At 32.6% G+C, this 11,820-nt stretch overlaps 1 long non-coding RNA gene across 1 annotated transcript; it reads left to right on the top strand.

Moving 5' to 3' along the window:
* The first annotated feature begins 2,743 nt into the window (after positions 1 to 2,743).
* Positions 2,744 to 6,268, top strand: LOC107839060. Its single transcript, XR_001664997.2, has 3 exons — positions 2,744 to 3,074; positions 5,251 to 5,301; positions 5,573 to 6,268. It is a non-coding gene; the product is annotated as an uncharacterized LOC107839060 (long non-coding RNA).
* Positions 6,269 to 11,820: the final 5,552 nt, after the last annotated feature.

Genomic DNA, 11,820 nt, shown 5'->3' with positions numbered 1-11,820 from the left:
CATAACCATCACTTTTCCTTATGCTAATCTTATTTGATGATATCTAGTTGTTTTGCATTGTTTGGATGGTACTTGTATATTTTATTTTATTTTATTTTATTTCTTTGCTTTTTAGTTCCATCTTACTGATTTACGGCTATAGCATGCCTTAAATATCACTTGATCATGTTCAAAAGTGATTTAGCATCACAATTAATGTATCTAAATTGTTTACAATGTTTGAAAGGTGTTAATTTTTATACTTTAATTTTATTTAATTTAATTTCTATTTTTTGGTCATTATTCTAACTTGTCCATATATTCAAATAGTTGATCATAAACCTATGAGTTGGTGAATAATCGACTTCTCAAAAAATTGATAATCTATCTATCATGTGTAGAAATCAGCAGTGTTATTAGTATATAATAAATAATTCGCATAGTTTAGTATTTTTTTCAATCTCTTCTTACTTAAAATTACATAAACATCTTATCCTTGAATGTTTGTCCTACAAAAAGATTGGTGCCATCCGAGAAAGAGTGGCTTCCTTGTGGTTCGAACTACCCGTCCTTACCTCCTCCACACCCCTCTTCTTCAGAATCTTCACTATTATCTCATTCATCACCACCCATGCAATAGTATTCCATTGACGTATCATCCCCTACCGGAGGTAGGGGTGGGGTTGATGTGGAAGCTTCAATTCCCGGGACCTTCCAACAACTTTAACCCACAATATAGGTCTAGAGTTATTAGAATCAACGGAAAGTATGTATAATTCCACGTGTCTATCATTCCTTATGAGCGTTGGATAGATTTTCCCTGCCCTGTTTATCAAGTAACTAATTACCACATCACTTTGATCACAACTTAATTCACCGCTCTCCATTACGCTTTTAACCATATCGGCATATGAACCGTTGCGACGAAGGGCAATGGACACTGTTTTCTTAGACGCTATTTTTCAAATCCAACATTTAGGAGTCTCCTCCCATTCACCAGAAAAGATACCATCAACAGCTACGTTATCTATAATAGACATGATATACCTCGATGATAGTATTTAATAGACTTAAATAGTGGTTTATGAGCCTAGACCTAATAAATTGTAGTCTTCTTCTTCTTAAGTACATGATCGAGCTTTTTTCGACGAACACCTGAATAATCCGACTACTTACAGCTTACAAACAACCTAAAGAGTGTTGGAATGTTTCTATTGAGTCAAGAATCGATTTCGAAATGTGGGACTAATTTTCAAGCTTTTTGTATGAAAATGAAAGAAAAATTGAGGCTAAAAATATGCAAAAATGGCTTAAAACAATGGAGATAATGTCACTCTCCAATGGATGCTGAAAAATTCGACGAAAAATGGCCGAAAATGGCGGCAAAATCGGGTGGTTGGTAGTGGATTGGTTGAGAAGCTTAATATTTTTTTTAAAAATTAATTATCCAATATTTATATTTTTAGACATAGACTAAAGTGTATTTTAAAAAAATTGGAGATGAAATGAAAAAGGGTCTAAAGTGTATATTTTGTAAGTTGAGTGCTAGGGTTACCTTTTTTTTGTGGTCCCATTAAGGTGTCTATATTTACCATTAAAAAAACCTAGTAACTAAATGTCAAAAAAAAGTTTTGGAAAATGACTTTTAGCCAACTTCCCCCAAAAACAACATACCAACCCCTGACTTGGAGTTGGCGGTGGTCGAGCTCTGTGAGGGTGCATGGGTGAGTAGGGATTTGGTTTTCTTATATATCTTTTTCTCTAAAAGAAAAAAATAGATAAAATCACAAACTCAATATGTAAAGCCAAATATAATTTTGTTCATATCTTTAACATAAATATTTTATAAATTTAAAACTCTATACTTACTCTTTCATTTAGATGCACGATCTCCCCCCTTCCCTTGTGTCGAAAAGTAGGAAGAAAAATAATTTCTTCTTCGCGTTTATCTCCCACTTTCATTATCAGAAGTTTATGATCAATATTAGTGTAATGGTAAGAAGTTTGTGGGTTTCCATGTTAGATAAAAGTAAAATCAAATAGTCACTAACGGAATTTGAATTCATAATCAATAGGTCAAAATACTATTACTTGTTCCTCTACTCCACTAGACCAACAATACACTTTGTGAATGGATTGTTAACTTATAATTTTTATATATTTACTAGATTTCTCTATGTAATACTAGATCCGCACGAAAATTGTTGGATTCTTGGGAACCCCCGAACCCCTAGACCTGCCCCTGTTATAGTCGAAGAAAAACAATATAGTTGATAATAGACAAGCTCATGTAACACAAACACAACATACTTTAAGTTGAAATTCGATCAAAGTTCACATAATTATACGAATTCAGGGGATTTATGGATTTCCCCCTAGCGGATGGGGATTTGAAATAATCACGATTTGTGTCATCGATAATCGAAAAATCATCACGAAGAGGATGAATTATCTTTGTTTACAACCTAAATATTTTTTTACACATGCAGCGTGTTTCATTAACCTTAGTATTTATCTCCTGTGGGAAAAGATATTCTTTTCTCTTACACTTATAATGGTATATTTAGACACTAGGTTAAGGTTTAGGAGGATGGCTAAGTAATAACACCATGTATCACTACTAGAAATTACCCCTATTACAAAGAACCTTTTGGCAACGTTGTAAAAATATTGCAATAGATGGTCTATTGCAACAGTTAGGATCATTACAAAAATAATTTGTTCCAGTAGTTCTATAACTGTTACTATTGATGGATAATCGTTGCAATAGGTATCTTATAGCAACGGTTTCGTGAACTGTTGCCATAAAGGCAATGAGTTTTTCGAAAAAAATGCTATGATTTTTATTTTCCCCCTTTTTTCACAAAATTCGCCAAGATTTTAAAAATATACAATAAAAACTTAAAAAAAATACAAAAACGTTTCACTCTCAAGTCACTCTCATCAGTCAACAAACACCAGTGCTGCCGACTGCCCACCGCTGCTCCGATTGCTCACTGCTGCTTCGATTGCCGCTCCGACTGCTGCTCCGACCGCCGCACCGACTACTACTCCAATTTACAATAGCCGACAGATCTAGTAGCTAAATTCTCATAGTAAGTGGTACTTTTCTGTATTGTCTATGGGGTAGAATTAAATCCCCATGAGTTCATGCGTAATAGCTTGCTCTTCATATGCTAACAAAAAGGAGAATTAAATCCCCATGAGTCCATTCATTTTATGTTGTAATGGAGTCAAAATGTAGAAATTTTTTGTGTTTTTCATCTAAAAAATAACTGAGATGACTCAAGATTTTAATCGATATTTGTAGCCATGTGGATGATCCGATATATTAATGTTTCAGTGCTTGAAGTAGTAGTCTCTCTTTAAAGTGATTTATTTTCTTTTTTAGAGCTTGATCTCTGGATCCGATTCCACAACATTTAGAGAAAAGAAGAAGTTGTAATACTTGTGCCACGACCCTTTAATAAATTGAGTGTTCAGTTGTGTTGGCACTCAATCTACTGTTGCATAATAGTTCTAAGATTGTTACGATAACATTAGCCACCTAGTGTAAATCACGAGACTCCATTTTCCTACTTCTAAGACCCTCATATGTCACATGGAATAGTTTATGACCGCAAACTATTATTTTAGCATGATTTTCCTTTCTTACTTCATCATTTTTTCCTCTTCCTCGAGGGTGTTTCTGATACCTTGAGGGTTGAGGCTCGATTATAATCTGTTTATTTATCACAAAAGAATAATACATGGAGGGCATATACAATAGCCTCCATTGCGCAGTGCGGAGAATCGATCATCTTGGTACCCCATATTAGTTTCTTTTATGGTCTATCCTCTGAAGTTATTGTGTTTATTGTATTTGATGTTGAGAAGGATTGCATCATCAGTTCGTATGGTAAAGTTAAACTCAAAATAAAATTTTTGCTAAAACTTAAAACAGACAATGTCTGTAATATATATCAATGGATGGGCCTGAATCAATACTAGCAGTGCATGGTAGGAGAAATAAGGTGAAAAAGTTTGTTTCCTTTCATTCCCCGTTGGAGTCCGGGCCATGTCTCAGTGTCAGTGTGGCTGATCATCCAAAAAGACCAGCTAAGCAGAATGTCTCTGTATCTTCTCATCCTCTTCTACTCTAGTTTCTATGTTACAATTCCCCCGTTAACTTTTCTATTGCCTTAGTTTAATCTTGACGATTTCCATTGTAATTTCTAGTTTGAGTTTTCTATCAAAGAAACAGTTCTATATTGTTAAAATATTGAAGCGTTCACTTCACGACCCCATTGGACATGAAGTTGACAACTAAATAACTTCTTCTTGGCTTACTGTTCTAATTTCTCTTTGAGGCCTGAAAGCTGTACATTGTTGAGTTATTGTTCTATACTTTCTCTTATTTATTAGACGTAAAGAACTGGACTTTCTCATGTCATGCTATAACGCTATTACAGAAACCGTAATATTTCAAGCACAACATTAGATTTGTTTATGTAGCAGCTTGACGAAGGTAACCCACAGTATCATTTACTCAACCTCTCGGCTGAACGCAAATTCTTTCTTTTAAAGCCTTCCCTAATACTGAATTCTACATTTTGGTTATGAATTTTCATTACTTTTTTTGGGTCAGATATCTATTGATCAAGTGACATTAGTAGCTTTTTAGTTATATTGTAAACATTCATATTTTTGAGTTCACTATACTCTTCTTCTTCCTCTTCATTTCCAGTAGACATGGCTATATATAGGGCTCCTTCTAAGCTAATTAAAAAATGGAGATGGACCTAACGTAGACAAAGATAACGGCAGAAACTACGACACCTAAAACCTCATCTTCTTCACCTTGAATCAGCTACCAACGCACACAGTTGGGGAAATGAACTGGACTGATTCGCCAGATTCCCTGCTTGCTGACAAGTGTATTCTTCTCATTTTGGAGTCATCAATGGTCGAAATTACTTAAAATAGCCTCCAAGAGGCTACAGTTTCTTAAAACAAGGCAAGAAAATTTTAGACGTGAAATATTTGTAACCATAAACGATAACATTCATATCCAGATGTGTAAATTGAATGTCCTGGTACTTTTGTGTAAGTTTTGTGTAAAGTACTGGTACTTTTGCGTAAGTGGTCTCCCTCCTTTTCTAACTCTTTCAACTTCTTCATTTAAACTGGTATGCAGATTTTTCAATTCGTTCTTCCCAATACCCTGCTTTTTGGAGTTGTGACTAGTTTCTCCTACTCTTTCTTGTCTAACACAGCATTTCTCTCATCCAGTTTCATGAGAAGAACTAGCATTTCCTTTCCGAAGCCCACAAAAGCTACTCCGTAAGTATTGCTTAACTCCAGTATATGTGAATTGACCCAATCTGAAGCTGTCGATTCATTCTCTTCCCGTTCGCATTGACTTTGTGTAATAACTGCGTTAAGATCATGAATTTGTTTAATCTGCAAATTTGGTTCATTTGAGTTATTTTTGGGTCTGCTATCCTGCTATTCAATTCCTTCTTGTTGTCTGCGTGCCTTAGAGATAACAATACTTTGTGTGCTCTCTCCTCTACATGTATGTTTGGATCTAACCTTGTTGGAGTTTTTTCAGGTGAAGCTCGGCCCTTCGTAATTGTAGAAGAGTATTTCCATTCCGTATACGCTTTGAGGAACTTCGAGACTAATTGTTTTAACTATGTTAATTCTCCAAAAGGAACCCCCTGCTCCTCACATGCTTCTTTAGAAAGAGCACTGGGTCACCCCTTTACCCTTTAAATTTTGCTTCAAAATCTACTGGGTATTGGAGTTGCTTGTGTGTTATCTTCTCTTGCCACCACTCTCGCCGGTATCTTTCCAGAGACTGTCCTGGTGTACTAAATATTGCGTGTAACATTGGCAAAGTATTAGTTGTGTTTCATACTTGTATTAGATGTGAAAATTGTATGTTGGAGTGCTCTAGAAATCGTTCAAATTTTTATAAGCTTGTAACAGAGTTCCCTACCAAAATGTCAGAGGGTGATTATCTTTCTCTATTGAGCCTCTTACTGCACCATTACTAGCCTCAATTATGCTTTGTCATAGGCTTATTTGTGAAGCTTAAATATTCTTTTATGCTACTGGGAGCCTGGACTAATTGCAGCATCGATATAACAGGATGTAGACCATCAGGGAATTAGGAGTATAGAGATCCTTTTATTTCTGAAATGCAGCTATCTCTAATAGATTGGATAAAAGTGCATCATGTTCTTGATTCTGTATGTAAAGTAATTTGAATACTGGAAACTAAATTATTCCTTTCTCTTTTTGATTTTGTTTCTTGATTTAGTTTTCGTGAATTATATTTCTTGGATTCATATTTTTCTGTTTTTCTCCACGTCTTTCTTTTTGGTATGTGTACATACAATGATTCTTGTCAGTTTCTTTACATTTTTCTTCTACATTCAAGTGTATGATTGTTAAATATCAGTATTACTGTATGGTCCGTTGAAATGGTCTGTTGAGGCAGTAAGGCAGTATGATATGGTCTGTTGAGGCAGTATGATATGCCAAAACCATTGTTTAACTGATACATTATGATGACAAAATATCAGCAAGACAAAAATATTCAAGAATCTCAAATTATGTTGAAGTTTGTTGTTCGATTTCGGACCTTATGTTGGTTGATCTTCCCAATGATTTTCATGTTTGCCTACCACCTGAGATTTGTTTGATAGTAAATTGGAAATGTAATTCTTCCGTGCTCTCGATTTTCTTTTACTAATTTGTATAAATAATTTATTCATTTGCAATTAAGATTGTTTATGTTCTTATTTATAGGTGCTCTTCTATGTTCTAATTGAAAATTAAATATGTTATCATTTAAGTGCTAATTGAGATTATGTTTTCTCTTTTTATAGATGTTCAAAATGAAAGAGGAGATGAAGAAAGTGATGAAGAAATTGACCTTACTTGAGAAAATTTTTGAATTATTGATAGATATTTTAGTATCGATCTTTTTGATATTGAATTTTGTGAAACTTATCGCCACTCGAACTTGATACTTTATAGAAAAATTAATGACCGTTTGACTTTAACATTTTGCTTTTGGATTTAGATTACTAGTTTGTTGATATTTTAATTTGAATTATTATTAATGAAAGATTTTATTGTGATGTGTATATATAATTGTGTATTAATATAATTCTCTCTCTATATATCAATTGGTATTTGAACTAGCTGCAATAATAGGTGGCAAAAAAAATTACAAAAGATTCGAAAATCGTTGCAATAGGTGTCAAAAATCGTTGCAGTAGGTAGTAAAAAACCGTTGCAAAAGATCAATAATTGTTGCAATAGGATTATTGCAACGCTTTTTTGTCGTTGCAATAGAGTCTATTGCAACGGTTCTTCACCGTTGCAATATAGTCTATTGCAACAGTTAGTAACCATTGCAACAGTTTTTGTAACCGTTGCAAATGTCGTTGCGATAGGCCTATTCCCACATCCACATATGCAACGCATATAAAACCGTTGTATAGCAACGATTTTTATATCTATCGCAATGATTTTTGAACTGTTGCCATAGGGTAATTTCTGGACCGTTGCCATAGGGTAATTTCTAGTGATGAATGAATCCGACTCAATAGATATTTTCAATATGAATGTTACACTAGATTATTTAATATTTATGCTGGTGGAATGTATAGCAGGCTGATAGCTAATAATTGCCTCATCTTTTACCATCCATTGACTCATATATCGAGAAAAGAAAATGATTTTGAGATTGAATCGCACATGATGGGCATAGAAAAGATTATTGCAACCTCAAGGGGTTCGGTAAAAACTACTGCAGGCTTAATTAATTGATTTGTCCAGGGCTAAATATTCATATCCACTAAAATTAAAAGCAACTTCTTGTAGTAAAGTGGTTGCAAATCGCAATATGCAATGATCAAGTGAATTTCAGAAAATGAAGTAAATAAAAAGACTCTAATTTAATTGCATTTGACTTAAGAAAGGGAGGAAAAAAAAAAAGTAAAGCCAAACCTAAAATTTGTCAATTCCAAGTAAAGCAAACTCTTTGCCTGCAGTTGAGGAATCTATGCCTCGTGTTGAACCTAGCTTTTTTCATATTATACTAATGTGTGTACTTTGGTAGTTGTCTTTTGGTTTTGTCCATTCTTGTGCTTTTAAAAGTCAAATACTTGGACAACAGAATCCAAAGCCAACCCATAATTTCCTTTTTCCAGTTTCTCCTTCTACTATATAATTTGTTTATTAGCTTTTGTTGGTTTATAATTGACTTTGGATGCTCGAGTCTGAAGATGACCACTAATATATTTTATTGATTGAATTGGAATAAAGCCATCAATTACGATATCTTTTGGTCCAAAATTTCCATTCCCTGATGTACGTGTTATACTCCCTCTTACTTTAACATAATTTCCTTCCGGTTCATTACATAGACATTAATTAAAATATAATTTAATTAAATTATTTTTATTTATTCTTTGATCTTAATTTATTATTTATTTTTTGATATATTAATTTAACCGTACCTGTAACATTTGATTATTTAAAATTAAATAATTTTATCTATTAAGGAGATTTTTAATGAAGTGTAAAAGTTCAAATTACTTTTCAAATATCCTTCATACTTTAATATAATAATATAAATATAAACATATATTTTAGTGTAAACACATATATATCTCACCACCAGAAGTTTCAAGTCATTGATGAAGCATCACTTTTGCATTTGTTATGCAATACCTCTTTCTCTTACTGCTAGAAGATAAAAGAGACACATCAATTTAAATCATATTATTTATATTAATGTTATTTTTCTTTTTTTTTTTCTATATTTAAAATCTTTCCTTGTTTTTGAAGTCAAATCTATACAAAATCATTGATTACATTTTTATTACGTAATTAAAACTTTTAAATTTTGGTATTTCTTAAATTTTCTTATTCTAACATTTTTATATTTATTTCTAGATTTTTCAAATTTTCTTAAAATCAAAATTAGTTGATTTAAAATTCTTAAACTAAGGAAAAAAAATTAGTTGTCATTAATTTTGATGACTTCTAATAAGAAAAGATTTTACCATAAATAATTTAATTAATTTTTAACTCTTAAATATTAGAAAAAAAATAGTGATTGTCTAAAACAAAAACATTTAATAAAGGCCAAAAAGTTCAAACAACATTTTTAAAGCTTTTCACATTTATATATATATATATATATATATATATATATATATATATATATATATATATATATATAGATTATAGATTATAGATTAATCTTTATCCACGTTTATTAAGGATAAAGATAGGAACAAATAATTACTTCCTTCGCCTCATATTAATTAGTCGTCTTATTAAAAATAGTTGTTCCATATTAATTGATCACTTTACTAAATTAAGAAAGCATTAATTAATTTTTTTTCCATATCACCCTTGTAATTAATGTTTTTTGAAAATATTCACACTTGTTTATAAAGTTCTCAAAAGAATTTTTAAGCGACGAATTTATAAAATTGTCTTTTTATTTATGATGTCTTAATCACCATATAAAAATAAAATGTGTCCAGTTAATATGACACAGAGAAAGTAATTATATCTTAATTTTTTAAAATAATAATTAATTTTTTGAAAATATTATTTGACCTTGTTGACATGACACACTAAGAAAGGTCTAATTAGAGATGCATGAATTAACTAAAATCTCTTTTTTTTTTCCCAACAAATGTAAATATTACTTTCCCGTTTTGAAAAGAATGATCTATTTTAACTTTATATGGAGTTTAAGAAAATAAAGAAAGAGTGAATTTTATGGTCATAACTAAAGTTGTGTCAAATATATTAAAATATTTTTTAAATCTTGTGATCTTAAACATATCAGATAAAAAGTTAAAATTAAAATCTGCAAAAAAAAAAAAATAATTCTTTTTAAAATGAACTAAAAAAAGTAGATTATTATTTTTAAAACGGAAAATATACAATAAACAAATAAAGAATAAAGAACAAGTAGTACAAACTACTGAGCACCATACCATCACGCAATTTGTAGTGATGAGTGGCAGGGGTGACTCTACTCCTTTAAAGAAAAAAAGGCGACCATGTAAAGCCTCAAATTTAATAGGGTTCCTCTATTTTTTTTTTTTTATAGGAATACAACAACAACAATAAACCCAGTGTATTCCCACCTAGTGGGGTCTGGAGTGTAAAGTTCAATGAAGAAATTTAGGGACTTTGACTTCGTAATACTCTGCCTGACTCTTGAGAAACTCTTCGAGTTTCTTTGACTAATTCTGCTCCCGGTGGTATTGTAACTATGGAATATGTTAAGAGTGGTGTCTTGAATGAAGAGATGAGAAAAAGATCTCAGGCCTTATCTTCTTCATCTTCACACTCTAATATTTTGGTTACTGAAGAGAGGGGGAGAAACAAGTCTAGAGATTCAAATGATAGAGATAAAAGTAGAAGTAAGTCAAGGTCCAAATTCAAGAATGTTACATGTGACTATTGCAATAAAAATGGGCATATCATGAAATATTGTTACAAACATAAAAGAGATATAAGATGGTAAAAGAAAGAAGGCGATAATGAAAATCGTGTTGTTGTTGTTGCTAATGATGATTTTCTTGTTGCTTGTGGTGAGAATGTCATTAATCTTGTTCGCGATGAGTCTAGCTGGTTTGTAGATTCTGATGCTACATCTCATGTTACGCCAAAGAAGGAATTATTTTCTTCTTATACTCCAGGTAATTTTGGGATGTAGAAAATGGACAATAATAATGAAGTTAAAGTACTTTGCATTGGCACGATTTATTTGGAAAGTAACAATGGTTCCAAACTAGTTCTCAATAATGTCAAGTATGCTCCAGATGTTCGCCTGAATTTGATTTTTGTAGGAAGTCTTGATGGTGAGGGTTATATTAATACCCTTGGTGCTGGCCAGTGGAAGCTTACTAGAGGTTCGATGATTGTGGCTCGAGGTGACAGGTTGTCTAACTTGTACGTATTTCAGGGCTCTACTTCTAGAGGCTTGATAAACTTGATGGAGAATGATATTTCATCAGAGTTGTGGCATAGAAGGTTGAGTCATATGAGTGAGAAGGGGATTGACAGTTTGACTAAGAAAAATTTGCTTTCTGGAGTAAAATAAGCTAAGTTAAAGAAGTGTGTTCATTGCTTAGCCGGTAAACTGAAAAGAGTTTCTTTTCAAGTCATCCGCCTTCAAGAAAACTCGATTTACTGGAGTTGGTGCATTCTGATTTGTGCGGTCCTTTTAAAGTAAGGTCTCATGGTGGTGCACTTTACTTTGTGACTTTTATTGATGATCATTCTCGTAAACTCTGGGTATTTTCTTTGAAGTCCAAGGATCAAGTACTTGATGTGTTCAAGAATTTTCAGGCCTTTGTTGAAAGACAGACAGGGAAGAAATTAAAATGTATCCGTTCAAATAATGGTGGTGAGTATATTGGTCCTTTTGATAGATAGTGCAGAGAGCAGGGTATTCGGCATCAGAAAACTCCTCCAAAGACTCCTCAGTTGAATGGCTTAGCAGAGAGGATGAACAGAACACTAGTTGAGAGGGTAAGATGCATGCTTTTAGATGCTAAGATGCCAAATTTCTTTTGGGCAGAAGCACTTAATACGGCTATTTATGTTATCAATTTATCTCCTACTGTTGCTTTGAATGGTGATGTCCCTGACAAAGTTTGGTCTGGTAAGAATGTTTCTTATGACCATCTTAGAGTCTTTGGGTGTAAATCTTCTGTTCATGTTCCTAAGGATGAAAGGTCAAAGTTGGATGTTAAAACTAGATAGTGTATCTTCATTGGTTATGGTCAAGATGAATTTGGCTATCGT

The sequence above is a fragment of the Capsicum annuum genome, chromosome 8, assembly GCF_002878395.1.
Source record: "Capsicum annuum cultivar UCD-10X-F1 chromosome 8, UCD10Xv1.1, whole genome shotgun sequence".
Taxonomy (NCBI): domain Eukaryota; kingdom Viridiplantae; phylum Streptophyta; class Magnoliopsida; order Solanales; family Solanaceae; genus Capsicum; species Capsicum annuum.
This window is presented reverse-complemented; position numbering and strand designations above follow the sequence as displayed.